Source organism: Salmo salar, chromosome ssa17 (genome assembly GCF_905237065.1).
Source record: "Salmo salar chromosome ssa17, Ssal_v3.1, whole genome shotgun sequence".
Classification (NCBI taxonomy): domain Eukaryota; kingdom Metazoa; phylum Chordata; class Actinopteri; order Salmoniformes; family Salmonidae; genus Salmo; species Salmo salar.
Window position 1 is genome coordinate 53,450,457 of NC_059458.1, and position 18,227 is coordinate 53,468,683.

The 18,227-nt window shown below is 42.5% G+C and overlaps 1 long non-coding RNA gene across 1 annotated transcript in view; it reads right to left on the reverse strand.

Moving 5' to 3' along the window:
* Positions 1-493: 493 nt before the first annotated feature.
* LOC123728224 (uncharacterized) overlaps positions 494-18,227 on the reverse strand; it is a 34,088-nt gene continuing 16,354 nt past the window's right edge. The window contains exons 2-3 of the long non-coding RNA XR_006760113.1: positions 7,494-7,580; positions 494-721 (exon numbers count right to left, since the gene is read on the reverse strand). This is a non-coding gene — a long non-coding RNA (uncharacterized lncRNA). The remainder of the gene's footprint in view (positions 722-7,493; positions 7,581-18,227) is intronic.

The window sequence follows — 18,227 nt, forward strand, 5'->3', positions numbered from 1 at the left end:
AAACCCACACACTCGATTTTGGATTCTGCCTGCATCCGTTTAGCTAGCAGAAGAGACAAACTTCAAAAAAACAGCATGACAGTAAAATCAACAAGCCCCAACATCCAGACCTTGAAACATGTGTTTAAATGTGAATTATATGTACAGCTGCTCATTCCCTGTGGTCAAATAAATTGCAAAAGACTCATTGCTTGTGCTGTTACATTTATTGTACGTTCAGCATCTGCAAAGTTTCAGCACCAAAGATTATCTGTAGGAATAAAAGACAGTTTTTGTGAACAATTATACAGTGCATTCGGAAAGTATTCAGACCCCTTGACTTTTCCCACATTTTGTTATGGTTATGGTATTCTAAAATTGATTTTTTTACCCTCATCAATCAACACACAATACCCTATAATGACAAAGCAAAAACAGGTTTATAGAAATATCAGATTTACATAAGTATTCAGACCCTTCACTCAGAACTTTGTTGAAGCATCTTTAGCAGAGATTACAGCCTCGAGGTGGCCCAAGCAACACAACAGCCATCCAGGTGAAAGGAAGCAACACATGGTACCATCTAAACCACTGCACCAGAGTCCCGGCGAGGAGAAGGGGGTGACCACCAGGCCATGAGGAAGCAGAGGATGCTGATACCAGACAGGTGTCCAGAGGGAGTGGGAGCAGAGGATGTCGATGTGCCAGGCAGGAGCCAAGATGTCGATGCACCAGGCAGGAGCTGTAGGAGAAAATCTATGACACCATGGGGATTTTCCAGTATCTATATTGTTTTCTTAGAAGTAGCGAATACAATCAATATTGGGAACATTAGACATGTGTAAGCATAATGGAAGTAGACTCCATGAAAATGTGCCAAACTGAAACAACATAGACTTGAGTGTCTTGGGCCATATGAAGGCTACTGGACTAGAGGAAGGGTTACTAGAGGAAGTTACTTGGTGAACAGTCATATGTGTATGTCTTGGTCACTGGACTAGAGGAAGGGTTACTAAATGAAGTTATTAGGTGAACAGTCATATGTGTATGTCTTGGTCAGTGGACTAGAGGAAGGGACACTACGTGAAAAGTCATTACTTAAACCAAAGAGACCAATGAGTTGTGCTTGGAAGCCATTGACCAACACTATGGGCACAAGTAGACACACTCACAGTAGAATTGTGTGTCCATACTATTTTTGAAATGACACTGATGTTTGGAAACTATATACATGCATGTGAACGTGTGTTATCTGAAGGTGGAAAGCTATAAAACCTGTGGTCTGGGAGAGAGAAATCAGTTGTTCCATGGAATTGCTCGGCTTCTGTTACTTTTGTAAAAAAAGTCTAATTGAATTTACAAGGTCCGGAATCGTAGAAATATTTGATTCAATATTTCCACAACATAAATGGCATCATGAAAATAATTGGCAACAAGGGACCAGTGAACTGTGAAACTTCTGTGGCTGATGACAGGTCTTCTGGGCAAGTCTCAAACAGGTGGCCACCCTAAATCAGGTGTGCTCAGTTCTTACTTACAGTTAATGTTTGTGTGATTTGCTTCGGGAGTCCTGCCATAGCAATAGAAGCGCAAAGTAGGTCTCTCCAAATTTTAAACAAACAAAAGATACTGGGAGCTTTTGAATTCAATAAATGCATGCATGAATGTTAAGGAAAGAGCTTTGGGGGTTACAATAGCTAAATAATAAGTAGAAATATTTGTGTGGGAATTTGTGGATTGGGAGTTGTGTGCTTCATTTGTGTCAGGTGGCTCAGTTGGGTGGGGCCGTTCACTTGCTCTGTTTAGGTGATTCATTTGAACCGCATGATTGGCCTGTTTGAGTTCGGATTGTTTTGTCTGATTCTATTTGGACGGATTTGTCTGTTCAGGATCTGTCTGGGTCTGTGCGCAAACATGGCCCATTCTGCTTGATCAGTAGGTCTGAGTTGGGTATGTCAATCAGTTCATCCCGCTCGCCGGACCGCTCATCTGGAAATGTTATTCACTCTGGTTCGGTGCATCTGTTTGCCCTGACTGGCTGGTCTGCTTGGTTTGGTTTGGGGTGGCAACTGTCTGTCCACACAGTCAGCACAAATAAATAGGAATATCCTGCGAATACCTCTCCGACTGGATTTAGCAGTGGTCTGAATGGGTAGGTCACTGGCAATACCGCTCCGACTCGATTTAGCGGAGGTCTGCCTGGGGGAGTGTATAGCCCACAATAACGCTTTGACCCGATTTGGTAAAGGTCTGTTTTGATAGGTGTAAATCCTGTATAATACCAGCTCCCTGTGTTGAGGAAGTGTATCAGGGGAGGGGTTTAATTTACAGGTCGTTTTAGGGAAAATGTGAGTAGAAGTGTGAAAGGAAGTGTGAAAGTTGCCTGTCCTTGATGGGGAGGGATTGCACAACCTTCATGTGTCGTCACTTAAAGGTTTAGGCGTCCCGCTAGCGGGACAACTTCCGGTGAAACTGGAGGCAGCGTAATTGAAATTAATAATCATACAAATCATGGATATTAAACATTTATGTACATACAAGTGTCTTATATCGGTTGAAAGCTTAAATTCTTGTTAACCTCTATGGGCTAGGTGGGACGCAGGCGTCCCCCCCGTGGTGCACTCCATCAACAGCAGGTGCATTTCAAGAGCGGCAAATTTGAATCCAAATAAATGTCAAAATTCAAATTTTTCAAACATACAACTATTTTACACCCTTTGAAAGATAAACATCTCCTTAATCTAACCACGTTTTACGATTTCAAAAAGGTTTTACGGCGAAAGCATAAATTTAGAGTATGTTAGGACAGTACATTTACAAGAGTTGTGTGTAATGTTTTGTCAATTCAAAGACAGGGTCACCAAAACCATAAAACCAGCTAAAATGATGCACTAACCTTTTACAATCTCCATCAGATGACACTCCTAGGACATTATGTTAGACAATGCATGCATTTTTAGTTCTATCAAGTTCATATTTATATCCAAAAACAGCGTTTTACTATGGCATTGATGTTGAGGAAATCGTTTCCCTCCAATAACCGGCAGTCAAGTCAGCATCACAAATTAAATAATTAAAATTAGAAAACATTGGTAAAATATTATATTGTCATTTAAAGAATTATAGATTTACATCTCTTGAACGCAATCAACTTGCCAGATTTAAAAATAACCTTACTGGGAAATCACACTTTGCAATAATCTGAGCACTGCGCCCAGAAAAATACGCGTTGCGATACAGACTAGTCGTCATGTTGGGGAGATCTAAAATCGAAAATACTATGTAAATAATCCATTACCTTTGATTCTCTTCATCAGATGTCACTTCCAGGTATCACAGGTCCATAACGAATGTAGTTTTGTTCAAAAAAGCTCATCATTTATGTCCAAAAATCTCCGTCTTGTTAGCACATGATCTAAGCCCGCCGGACTTCACTTCATGAACGAGGGGAAAAAATATATTTACGTTCGTTCAAACATGTCAAACGTTGTATAGCATAAATCATTAGGGCCTTTTTAACCAGAACATGAATAATATTCAAGGTGGACGAATGCATACTCTTTTATAACGTATTGGAACGAGGGTACCCAACATGAACTCGCGCGCCAGGTGTCTAATGGGCCATCATCGTTCCATGGCTCTTGTTCGGTCAGATCTCCCTCCAGAAGACTCAAAACACTTTGTAAAGGCTGGTGACATCTAGTGGAAGCAATAGGAAGTGCCAAAATATTCCTCAGCCCCTGTGTTTTTCAATGGCATAGGTTTAAAGGTAATACAACACATCAGGTATCCACTTCCTGTCAGAAAATGTCTCAGGGTTTTGCCTGCCAAATGAGTTCTGTTATACTCACAGACACCATTCAAACAGTTTTAGAAACTTTAGAGTGTTTTCTATCCATATATAATAAGTATATGCATATTCTAGTTACTGGGTAGGATTAGTAACCAGATTAAATCGGGTACATTTTTTTTATCCAGCCGTGCAAATACTGCCCCCTAGCCCTAACAGGTTAACTTCTTTGGGATAGGGGGCAGTATTTTCACGGCCGACTAAAAAAACACACCCGATTTAATCTGGTTACTACTCCTGGCCAGACACTAGAATATGCATATAAATAGTAGATTTGGATAGAAAACACTCTAAAGTTTCTAAAACTGTTTGAATGGTGTCTGTGAGTATAACAGAACTCATATGGCAGGCAAAAACCTGAGAAGATTCCATGCAGGAAGTGCCCTGTCTGACAATTTGTTGTCCTTCTGTTGCATCTCTATCGAAATTACAGCATCTGTGCTGTTACGTGACACTTTCTAAGGCTTCCATTGGCTCTCTAAAGCCGCCAGAAAGTGGAATGGGGTGTCTGCTGTCTCTGGGCAAAGTATAGGAGCAGAGTTTGTAAGTGGTCAGCCTGGGGACAGTGAGACTGGAGATGCGCGGTCACGAGAACTTGCCATTTTTTTCTTTCTCTCTTTGAATGAATACAACGTTGCCAGGTTGGAATATTATCGCTATTTTAAGAGAAAAATAGCATAAAAATTGATTTTAATCTAACTGCACTGTCCTATTTACAGTAGCAATTACAGAGAAAGCATGCCATGCGATTGTTTGAGGACAGTGCCCCACATCAAAATATTTTTTCACCTGCACAGGTTTCATAAATTCACAGAGATTAAATATTCACTTACTTTTTGAAAATCTTCCTCTGATTTGTCATCCAAAGGGTCCCAGCTCTAACATGTAGTGTCGTTTGTTAGATAAAATCCTTCTTTATATATCCCAAAAGTCTGTTTAGTTGGCGCCATCGATTTGAGTAATCCACTCGTTCAACATGCAGAGAAAGGAATTTGAAAATCTACCGCTAAACTTCGTTTCAACAAGTCAAAATACGTGTCTCGGACGCCTCACATACCCTAAAATGTAATCAAACTATAATATTACTTACGAAAAGAAGTATGTTCAATAGGAAACCGATTTTAGCAGGTGAGCTCTGTCTTCATCACATGCGCATAAACAAATTTCCAAGACTGTGTCCCTATACATAAACTGTTCTTTCTCATTCGTTTTGGAAGTTACAAGCCTGCAACCTTGAACGTGGACTACTGACACTCTGTGGAAGCCATAGGAATTGCATCCTGGGAGCTAGAATTCATTATTTCCCTATACATTCCATTGTAAGAGCATGGGCTCTCAAAAAAATAATCAGGTTGGTTTTTCTTTGGATTTTCTCCTTCCATATCTATTGTATTATAGTCTCCCACATTATTTGAACATTTCTACAAACTTCAAAGTGTTTTCTTTCCAATGGTACCAATTATATCCATATCTTGGATTCAGGGCCTGAGCAACAGTCAGGAGGAAATTGAGAAAAAAGGACCCTAGCCCTAACAAGTTTTTAAGTGTGGCCTGGCAGGAAGGCCACATCTGATCCTGCACTAGGAGAGGGGAATGTAAATGGAATATGAATGACTAGTGAAATTGCATAATACTAGAAATTTGGAAGAAATTGTTTGTCACATGTGCAAGTGTATAAAAATTATAAGTGATTGCCTGATAAGATTTATAAGACCTGTACACTGAGATGCAAGACAGAAGAATATACAGTACTGGGAAACATAGTTACAATAACATTTGAAGTAAAATTATACATACAAAGAGAGAACGATTATAGACACGTGGAGACAGGAGTAATAATACACCAACCAAGCGCATTTACTAGAGATGTTAAAGTAACTGGATAACAGTGGGAGGAAACAGGGTGTGGTCAAGTTATCTGTGGCTTAACAGTCCATTAGGAATATTTAGCCCAGGAAGAACAGGGATAAATTAGAGAACATGAGAAAGAAACTGGTTTTAATAAATAAAAGAACAGAATGACAGATGGCAAAATGAGTAAAACACCAGTAGAAATTCTGGGGGCTAGACATCCCTTATGCAAAGAAGAAATAACAAAAATGTCTAAGAAATGGGAAGAATGCACAAGGAAAATGAGCACCAAATGGCCAGCAGAAGGAACGTTGGACGTTTCATTGTGTGAAGAAATGGAGACCATGATAAAAAAACATAAAACAAGTGACAAGGAAAAGAAAATGAGAAAAAAAGAGAAAAGGAGAACAAAGTGCTAAATTTTTTTAAAGCAGACTGCTGAAAAGCATGAAAACAGCAAGATAAACGTTGAAAAAAGATGATGAAAAACCAAAGGGATAGGACAAAGCTGAAAAAAACAGATAAATACGGGGTACAGTGTCCCCTTTTGATAAAGGGGAATCAAGGGCAGTATGTACCATGGGGCTCACAGGACCTGGAAGGGTTGGTTACTCGCCTGCTAAACCTCCATGATGGAGCTGGAAAATGGATCAGAATCTTTGAAGAACAAACCATGGGGAAACTACTGGCTGTGGGTGATATGAAGGCACTGTTGGGGAGAGTAGTGGGAGTGGCAAAAATGGAGGATGTACTGCAAGACAGTGACCTTGCTGATGCAACGGGGGACATACTGGCAGATGGACTAGCCTTTGAAACATATCGTCCAGCTGTCTGGCATGCTCTGAGAGGAATACCCAACAAGGATTGATCCTAAAGCACTAAAACGAGAAGCAATGGTGGACACAGAAAACCCAGCTGCATACCTCCATGGACAGTTGAAATGATGGAAACTGGAAACAGAACGGGATCCAGAGGGGGACCCATTGATGACAACTCTGTTCCGGAAGCCATTCCCCAGTCAGTAAAGAGCAGGCTGGAGGATGTGGTGGGACTGACTTCAAATTCACACAAAGAATTCTGTGACCACGTGATCCATGCAGTGGAGAAATACAGAACAGATGAACAGAAACTCATAGAACAAGGGAAAGACATTCAATGAGAACTGACCCAGCTGCAGCTGGAAGAACTGTCTAACAAAGGAAAAAAGAAAGTCCAGGCCCCAGTGACGACTCCAATGCCAGAGGTAGGGACAATGACTGCAGTCTCCCCAGGAGGGCCACAACTGCCTCCCGTCCAACAGGCCCAAGTGCAACCCACACCACCAGTAGTGAATGTGTATACACAACAAATCTGAAATTGGAATGGTGGCAATAAGCAACAAAAAACTCTGCAAAATAATCAGAAAAAAGGAACCAGAAGTCCACGGGGACCACCTGGGGTCTGTTGGGGATGCCAGCAACCAGGACACTCCAGACGAGACTGCCCTACAAATCCCTGGCAGAACCGAAATGAAGGGAACCAAAACAATTGGCAACCACCAGGTAACAGGAATCAAAGTAATTGGCAGCCACAAGGAAGTGGGAACCAGAATAACAGGAACCAGGATGGTGGATGGCAGGGCAACCAGAGTCAACCACAAGGCCCTGTGAACCCATGGGCGGAGCCAAATCAAGGATAGTAGGGGTGCCCAGTGAATCCTAAAGGGGATGGTCAGTTCCCAATGATAACCCCAAGAGCTGATCAAGAACCTATGCTGCAGGTTCAAATAGAGAACAGAGGCACACCCATGATGATAGATACTGGAGCCACTTACACATGTGTATGTCCAAATTATGCCTCTCATCTCCCCATGTCTGGTAAATATGCCAAAACTGTAGGATTCTCGGGACAGAATCAGCTCCTGAAGGAGTAATAATAGAAAGAACAGGGTTAAATTTGCAAATGGCAATGACAGGAGAGACAGCTAATGTGTATTGGTTAGGGAACAATGAGGCAGAAATAGACAGAATCATAGGGAAATGGGGAAGGTCTATTCAGGCCCAAATACCTAAAGCTGGTAGAGCAAAATCAGAATACCACTGCACAATGCAATATGACCCATACCAAGACCATTTGTTAGAACAACTTTGGACAATGAATGCAAATGGAAAGTCAGTACCAATTGCCACAGTACATAATTATAGGGAAACAGGGAGCTGCAATGGATGTGACTGACAGAGATGAATCAAATGTTGTACAAAGATGGTACAATGTCTCTGACTCTGTCCCTCACATTACATTGTTGGTAAATCAGGGATTTATCGCAACATAATTGGGACCAATGATGAAGAAAGCCAAGAAAAGAAAATGGGATAAAACAGAGGGGTGCGTCACTTGAGTGGGTTGAGTCACTGACGTGGTCTTCCTGTTTGGGTTGGCGCCCCCCCCTTGGGTTGTGCCATTGGGGAGATCGTTGTGGGCTATACTCTGCCTTGTCTTAGGTAAGTTGGTGGTTGGAGACATCCCTCTAGTGGTGTGGGGGCTGTGCTTTGGCAAAGTGGGTGGGGTTATATCCTGCCTGTTTGGCCCTGTCCGGGGGTTTCATCGGATGGGGCCACAGTGTCTTCTGATCCCTCCTGTCTCAGCCTCCAGTATTTATGCTGCAGTAGTTTATGTGTCGGGGGGCTAGGGTCAGTCTGTTACATCTGGAGTATTTCTCTTGTCTTATCCGGTGTCCTGTGTGAATTTAAATATGCTCTCTCTAATTCTCTCTTTCTCTCTTTCTGTCTTTCTCTCGGAGGACCTGAGCCCTAGGACCATGCCTCAGGACTACCTGGTATGATGACTCCTTGCTGTCCCCAGTCCACCTGGCCGTGCTGCTGCTCCAGTTTCAACTGTTCTGCCTGCGGCTATGGAACCCTGACCTGTTCACCGGACGTGCTTGTTGCACCCTCGACAACTACTATGATTATTATTATTTGACCATGCTGGTCATTTATGAACATTTTAACATCTTGACCATGTTCTGTTATAATATCCACCCTGCACAGCCAGAAGAGGACTGGCCACCCCTCATAGCCTGGTTCCTCTCTAGGTTTCTTCCTAGGTTTTTGGCCTTTCTAGGGAGTTTTTCCTAGGGAGTTTTTCCTAGCCACCATGCTTCTTTCACATGCATTGCTTGCTGTTTGGGGTTTTAGGCTGGGTTTCTGTACAGCACTTTGAGATATCAGCTGATGTACGAAGGGCTATATAAATAAATTTGATTTGATTTGAATTTGATTTGATAATCCATTGATTTTCCATCCCAAAGATAAGGCCTTTATTAAAATACTGGCTACAACAGTAATGAATGGGGATCCAAGGGAAGTAGAGGTTACAGCTAATCAGCAAGTGCAGTTAGGTGAAGAAATAGAGTTAGTTAGTGAACAGAGACAGGAAATATAAAAAATCATACCAGAAGGGGTATGGTCTCAACATGACATAGATGTTGGATTGGTGAAATCAGCAAGTCCTGTAAGCATCAAAGTGAAACCTGATGCCAAGCCTCCATGGAAAGCTCAATATCACATGAAACCAGAAGCTGAAGAAGGGATAAGCATGACAATTGAAGGATTGATAAAAGCAGGTGTACTGATAGAAACACAAAGCCATTGTAATACACCTCTGCTACCTGTTCTTAAAGCCGATGGTAAAAAAACGGAGACTGGTACATGAACAAAGAGCAATTAATGACATTGCACAGGATTGGCTTGCAGAAGTTCTGAACCCTCACACATTACTGACAAATGTTCCCCCAGATGCCAAGTACTTTACAGTGATTGACTTGTGTGGACCATTTTTTGTGTGCCCCTGGAGGAAGAATGCAGACATTTGTTTGCGTTTACATACAAAGGAAGACAATACACGTATACTCGTTTTCCACAGGGATTTAAGTACTCATCCCACGTCTTCAATCAGATATTGAGGGCTGATTTGGAAGAATTAATGCTTGATGGAACATTGATCCAATATGTTGCTGATCTGTTGATCTGTGCCTTTACATTGGAATAATGTCATACTGACTCCATGAAAGTACTACAACGATTGGCAGAAGGAGGACAAAGTCTCTAAAACAAAACTCCAGTATTGCCAGCCCCAGGTTGAGTACCTAGGAAGAACCGTAGCTCATGGAACCAAGGCAATAGCACCAGGATAGTTGGAAGGAATCAGCAAAGCACCATTGTCACAAATGGTAGCTCAAATTATGACCTTTTTAAAGATGACTGGATTTATCTCAGATTGGATAGAGGAATATGTAGTTAAAACAGTGCCTTTACGAGAGACATGAAAGAAGCAGGACAACTCGATCTTAGGGCAAAACTAGACTGGAACACTGATGCTCTGATTGCAATTGAGACACAAAAAAAGGAAATGCAGACTGCATCAGCCTTAGCGGCCCCAGATTACACATAACCATTTTTGCTTTATGTAGCAAATAGGTGTGAAAGATATTCAGCAGCAGAACTTATGCAGGAAACATGTAGTGGAAGAAGGAAACAGCCAATTGCATACTACAGTACGAAATAAAATCCAGTAGCTCAAGGTTATCCACCATGTTACCAAGGGTTGGCAGCATTACATTATGCGTATGATAAGGCGTCAACCATAACCATGGGATATCCTGTAACGATACATACACATCATAAGATAGTGGAGCTGATAGAACAGGGAAAATTTGTATTAATTTATGCTAGAACTTTGGAATACATGACACTACTAACCTATCCAGATGTCTCCATTAAAATATGTAATACAGTAAATCCAGCTGAAAGAGTTCCATTGGAATTTGAAGGGAAAGCACAGGATTGTGTAGCAGAATCTCTAACTTGCGTCCAGATCTTAAATCTATACCATTGCTAGACAGAGAAGGAATTGAATTGGAAAATTACTTTGTAGATGGCTCCTGTTCTAAAGACTATACAGGGAACCATGCAGGGTATGCAGTGGTAAGAAAACAAGGAAAAGATTTAATATAGGAAAAATTTGAGTATTCTTCTCAACACTGTTCAGCCCAATTGGCAGAACTTAACCTCTTACATCTAGACGTTCCGCTAGCGGAACACCTGCTCCAATATCCAAATGATGGGCGTGGCGCGAAATACAAACTCCTCTAAAATACAAAAACTTCAATTTTTCAAACATATGACTATTTCACAGCATTTTAAAGATAAGACTCTCCTTTATCTAACCACACTGTCCGATTTCAAAAAGGCTTTACAACGAAAGCAAAACATTAGATTATGTCAGCAGAGTACCAAGCCAGAAATAATCAGACACCCATTTTTCAAGCTAGCATATAATGTCACCAAAACCCAGAAGACAGCTAAATGCAGCACTCACCTTTGATGATCTTCATCAGATGACAACCCTAGGACATTATGTTATACAATACATGCATGTTTTGTTCAATCAAGTTCATATTTATATCAAAAACCAGCTTTTTACATTAGCATGTGACGTTCAGAACTAGCATACCCCCCGCAAACTTCCGGGGAATTCGCTAACATTTTACTAAATTACTCACGATAAACGTTCACAAAAAGCATAACAATTATTTTAAGAATTATAGATACAGACCTCCTCTATGCACTCGATATTTACGATTTTAAAATAGCTTTTCGGTGAAAGCACATTTTGCAATATTCTAAGTACATAGCCCAGGCATCACGGGCTAGCTATTTAGACACCCGGCAAGTTTAGCACTCACCAATATCAGCTTTACTATTATAAAAGTTTCATTACCTTTTGTTGTCTTCGTCAGAATGCACTCCCAGGACTGCTACTTCAATAACAAATGTTGGTTTGGTCCAAAATAATCCATCGTTATATCCGAATAGCGGCGTTTTGTTCGTATGCGTTCCAGACACTATCCGAAATGGTAAAGAAGGGTCGCGCGCATGGCGCAATTCGTGACAAAAAAATCTAAATATTCCATTACCGTACTTCGAAGCATGTCAACCGCTGTTTAAAATCAATTTTTACGCCATTTTTCTCGTGAAAAGTGATAATATTCCGACAGGGAATCTCCTTTTCGGCAAACAGAGGAAAAAATCACAAAGGCGGGGGCGGTCGGGTCACGCGCCTAAGCCCAGAGTCCCTTGATCGGCCACTTGAGAAAAGGCGATAATGTGTTTCAGCCTGGGGCTGGGATGACGACATTCTGTTTTTTCCCGGGCTCTGAGCGCCTATGGACGACGTAGGAAGTGTCACGTTAGAGCAGAGATCCTTAGTAAAAGATAGAGATGGAAAAGAAGTTCAAGAAATGGTCAGACAGGCCACTTCCTGTAAAGGAATCTCTCAGGTTTTGACCTGCCATTTGAGTTCTGTTATACTCACAGACACCATTCAAACAGTTTTAGAAACTTTAGGGTGTTTTCTATCCATATGTAATAAGTATATGCATATTCTAGTTACTGGGTAGGAGTGGTAACCAGATTAAATCGGGTATGTTTTTTATCCAGCCATGAAAATACTGCCCCCTAGCCATAACAGGTTAAGGCATTGACTGCAGCATGTGAGCTAGGAAAAAGGAAGACAGTTAATATCTATACTGATTCAGCTTACGCACATGGTGTATGTCATTTGTTTGGCACAGTTTGGAAACAGAGGATTTAAGGAAAGTGATGGTACACCTATACAACATCACACACAAATTGTAAAGTTAATGATGGCATTGATGTATCCTAGAAAATAAGAGATAAAAAGGTTTTACGGCGAAAGCATAAATTTAGAGTATGTTAGGACAGTACATTTACAAGAGTTGTGTGTAATGTTTTGTCAAGTCAAAGACAGGGTCACCAAAACCATAAAACCAGCTAAAATGATGCACTAACCTTTTACAATCTCCATCAGATGACACTCCTAGGACATTATGTTAGACAATGCATGCATTTTTAGTTCTATCAAGTTCATATTTATATCCAAAAACAGCGTTTTACTATGGCATTGATGTTGAGGAAATCGTTTCCCTCCAATAACCGGCAGTCAAGTCAGCGTCACAAATTAAATAATTAAAATTAGAAAACATTGGTAAAATATTATATTGTCATTTAAAGAATTATAGATTTACATCTCTTGAACGCAATCAACTTGCCAGATTTAAAAATAACCTTACTGGGAAATCACACTTTGCAATAATCTGAGCACTGCGCCCAGAAAAATACGCGTTGCAATACAGACTAGACGTCATGTTGGGGAGATCTAAAATCGAAAATACTATGTAAATAATCCATTACCTTTGATTCTCTTCATCAGATGTCACTTCCAGGTATCACAGGTCCATAACGAATGTAGTTTTGTTCAAAAAAGCTCATCATTTATGTCCAAAAATCTCCGTCTTGTTAGCACATGATCTAAGCCAGCCGGACTTCTCGTCATGAACGAGGGGAAAAAATATATTTCCGTTCGTTCAAACATGTCAAACGTTGTATAGCATAAATCATTAGGGCCTTTTTTAACCAGAACATGAATAATATTCAAGGTGGACGAATGCATACTCTTTTATAACGTATTGGAACGAGGGTACCCAACATGAACTCGCGCGCCAGGTGTCTAATGGGACATCATCGTTCCATGGCTCTTGTTCGGTCAGATCTCCCTCCAGAAGACTCAAAACACTTTGTAAAGGCTGGTGACATCTAGTGGAAGCAATAGGAAGTGCCAAAATATTCCTCAGCCCCTGTGTTTTTCAATGGGATAGGTTTAAAGTCAATACAACACATCAGGTATCCACTTCCTGTCAGAAAATGTCTCAGGGTTTTGCCTGCCAAATGAGTTCTGTTATACTCACAGACACCATTCAAACAGTTTTAGAAACTTTAGAGTGTTTTCTATCCATATATAACAAGTATATGCATATTCTAGTTACTGGGTAGGATTAGTAACCAGATTAAATCGGGTACATTTTTTTTATCCAGACGTGCAAATGCTGCCCCCTAGCCCTAACAGGTTAACCTCTTATGGACAGACGTTCCGCTAGCAGAACGCCTCACCAATATCCAATGGTAACGCCTGCCGTGAAATACGAAAAACCTTAAAAATGCTGTAATTTCAATTTCTCAAACATATGACTATTTTACACCATGTTAAACAATGACTTTTTACATAGTGTCCCTTCCTCTAGTCCACTGACCAAGACATACACATTACTTTTCACCTAATAACTTCATCTAGTAACCCTTCCTCTAGTCCAGTGACCAAGACATACACATATGACTTTTCACCTAGTAATTTCCTCTAGTAACCCTTCCTCTAGTCCAGTAGCCTTCATATGGCCCAAGACACTCAAGTCTATGTTGTTTCAGTTTGGCACATTTTCATGGAGTCAACTTCCATTATGCTTACACATGTCTAATGATCCCAATATTGATTATATTCTCTACTTCTAAGAAAACAATATAGATACTGGAAAATCCCCATGGTGTCATAGATTTTCTTCCACATAAACCCCCCTTAGGAACTTACAGAGTTCCACACCAAAAATATGTTCCATTATAGATGAGAAGGGGAGCACCTTCTGAAACTCTATGGATGTAATCAACCTCACATCCAACTTAACAATCGTAGCTCCACTTTCTCTGAGTCAGGACCAAAAATCTCCAATCATAATTAACTAGAAAGGAGTAAAACATCCATTATCAAGCTAATTAACCTTTAATTATACAGTGTTAACCTGTTTAGGATAGGGGGCAGTATTTTCACGGCCGGATAAAAAAACATACCCGATTTAATCTGGTTATTACTCCTGCCCAGAAACTAGAATATGCATATAATTATTTGATTTGGATAGAAAACACCCTCAAGTTTCTAAAACTATTTGAATGGTGTCTGTGAGTATAACAGAACTCATATGGCAGGCCAAACCCTGAGAAGATTCTATATGGGAAGTGCCCTGTCTGACCATTTCTTGGCCTTCTGTAGCCTCTTTATCGAAAATAGAGGATCTCTGCTGTAGCATGACATTTTCTAAGGCTCCCATAGGCTCTCAGAAGGCGCCACGTGGAATGATAACTCTGCAGTCCCTGGGCGAAAAACAGTAGGGGTTTTGGAAAGTGGTCGTTCTGAGAACAATGACACTGCCGTGCGTGTGCATGTGACGACTCCATTTTCTATTTTCAGTGTTTGAACGGATACAACGTCTCCCGGTTGGAATATTATCGCTATTTTACGAGAAAAATCGCATAAAAATTGATTTTAAACAGCGTTTGACATGCTTCGAAGTACGGTAATGGAATATTTTGAAATTTTTTGTCACGATACGCGCCGGCGTGTCACCCTTCGGATAGTGTCTTGAACGCAAGAACAAAACACAGCTATTTGGATATAACTATGGATTATTTGGAACCAAAACAACATTGGGTGTTGAAGTAGAAGTCCTGGGAGTGCATTCTGATGAAGAACAGCAAAGGTAATCCAATTTTTCTTATAGTAAATCTGAGTTTGGTGAGTGCCAAACTTGGTGGGTGTCAAAATAGCTAGCCATGATGGCCGGGCTATCTACTCGGAATATTGCAAAATGTGCTTTCACCGAAAAGCTATTTTAAAATCGGACACCGCGATTGCATAAAGAAGTTCTGTATCTATAATTCTTTAAATAATTGTTATGTTTTTTGTGAATGTTTATCGTGAGTAATTTAGTAAATTCACCGGAAGTTTTCGGTAGGGTATGCTAGTTCTGAACGTCACATGCTAATGTAAAAAGCTGTTTTTGATATAAATATGAACTTGCTTGAACAAAACATGCATGTATTGTATAACATAATGTCCTAGGAGTGTCATCTGATGAAGATCATCAAAGGTTAGTGCTGCATTTAGCTGTGTTTTTGGTTTTTGTGACATTATATGCTAGCTTGAAAATGGGTGTGTGATTATTTCTGGCTGGGTACTCTCCTGACATAATCTAATGTTTTGCTTTCGTTGTAAAGCCTTTTTGAAATTGGACAATGTGGTTAGATAAAGGAGAGTCTTGTCTTTAAACCAAAGAGGCCATTGAGTTGTGCTTGGGAGCCATTGACCAACACTATGGGCACAAGTAGACACACACTGTGTGTCTATACTATTTTTGAAATGACACTGATGTTTGGAAACTTTATACATGTATTGAAAAGACATGTTGTATTAATCAACTATTATTAGAAATGCACTTATATTGGGAAAAAAAATATGTCACATCCTGGCCAGTATAAGGGTTAATTGTCATTGTAGTTTGGTCAGGACGTGGCAGAGGGTATTTGTTTTATGTGGTTTGGGGTGGTGTTTTTCTAGAAGGGCATTTGATTTAAGTATTCCGGGGTTTTTTGGGCACTGTTTGATTTTCATGTATTCTATGTTTAGTCTAGTGTGTCTGTTTCTATGTTTGGTTAATTGGGGTTGGGACTCTCAGTTGAAGGCAGGTGTTGTCTATTTGCCTTTGATTGAGAGTCCCATATATTAGGGTCTGTTTGTCTTTGTCATTTGTGGGAGATTGTTCAGTGTTTAGCCTTGTGCCTTACCAGACTGTTTTGTTGATCGTTCGTTCTTTTTGTTATTTTGGTGTTCATTTTGAATTCATTAAACGTTTTGGTCTCATCACTATGACAACCGTGACAGAATCTCCCACCACCAAAGGACCAAGCAGCAGAGGAAGGAGCAACAGGTGGATTACAAGGAGCAAAGGGATTTTGAGTTGGACTGGCGGGAGAAATGGACCTGGGAGGAAGTTCTGGACGGGGCTGGACCTTGGCACCAGGCTGGGGAGTACCGTCGCCCACGGGAGGAAATTGAGGCAGCCAAGGCAGAGAGGCGGATGTACGAGGCCTTGGACGCGCTGAGGGAGAAGCACGAGAGGCACCCCCAAGACATTTTTTTGGGGGGCACACGGGTAGTTTGGCTAGGCCAAGGAAGAGCCGGAAGCCAGCTACCCGTGGTTACATGGAGGAGCGTATGAGGTGGAGGGCGCCATGTTTCGCTGAGGTGCGCACTATCTCACCCATACGCACGCACAGTCCGGTGCGCGCCATTCCAGCCCCGCGCAGATGCCGTGCTAGAGTGGGCATCCAGCCTGGGAGGAGGATGCCTGCACAGCGCATCTGGTCGCCGGTACGCCTCCTCGGACCAGGCTACCCTACTCCCTCTCTAAGCACGGCAACCATCAGGCCCCTGCACAGCCCAGTTCGCCCTGTACTAGCACCCCGCTCGTACAGGGCTACTAGTTCCATTCAGTCAGGACGGGTTGTGCAGGAGGTAAGATCAAGACCGCCTGTGCGCCTCCATAGCCCTGGGTTTCCAGTTCCTGTCTCTCGTGCGGACCCGGAAGTGCGTCAGCCCAGTCCGACTCGTCCTGTTCCCGCTCCCCACACTGGCCTGGAGGTGCGTGTTCCCAGTCTGGCACGTCCAGTACCAGCACCACGCACCAGGCTTCAAGTGCGTCAGCCCAATCCGACTCGTCCTGTTCTCGCTCCCCGCACTAGCCTGGAGGTGCGTGTTCCCAGGCTGATAACCCCAGTACCAGCACCACGCACCAGGCTGTCAGTGCGTCGGCTCAGTCAAGAGTCGCCAGAGCTGCCCGTCAGTCCAGAGTCGCCAGAGCTGCCCGTCAGTCCAGAGTCGCCAGAGTTGCCCGTCAGTCCAGAGTCGCCAGAGCTGCCCGTCAGTCCAGAGTCGCCAGAGCTGCCCGTCAGTCCAGAGTCGCCAGAGCTGCCCACTAATCAGGAGCTGCCAGAGTGGCCAGACTGCCCGGAGATGCCAGAGTGGCCAGACTGCCCGGAGATGCCAGAGTGGCCAGACAGCCCGGCGCTGCCAGAGTGGCCAGACTGCCCGGCGCTGCCAGAGTGGCCCGACTGCCCGGCGCTGCCAGAGTGGCCCGACTGCCCGGCGCTGCCAGAGTGGCCCGACTGCCCGTGCGCTGCCAGAGTGGCCCGACTGCCCGGCGCTGCCAGATTGGCCCATCTGCCCAGATTCTGCCGATGACCAAAACCCAAGGGAGTCTAGCAGCAACCTTGAACTGAGTAAGCCTGACAATTCAGAACTTAAAGAGATTAACTGTTTAATTGCTGAGTCTGCATACAGGGTGGAGAGGTGGAGGTCTGCCCATGATCCGAAGCAGGGGGAGTCTGCCTACGGTCCGAGGCTGATCGGGTCGTCGGCACTCTGGAGGACAATAGGCCGGAGCCTGAACCACCACCTGCATAGGTGGGTTGGGGAGGGGGGGTGTAGCACAAGTGCCGTCGGTGACGGCAGCCACCCTCCCTTCCCTCCCTTTAGTTTAGGGGGATTTTTTTTTGGGGGGGGTTTGTTATTCTTGAGGTGCTTCCGGGGTTAGCACCTTTAGGGGGGTGGGGGGGTACTGTCACGTCCTGGCCAGTATAAGGGTTAATTGTCATTGTAGTTTGGTCAGGACGTGGCAGAGGGTATTTGTTTTATGTGGTTCGGGGTGGTGTTTTTCTAGAAGGGCATTTGATTTAAGTATTCCGGGGTTTTTTGGGCACTGTTTGATTTTCATTTATCATTTACATAAGAACAAGTGAACATGTGTGTTATCTGAATGTGGAAA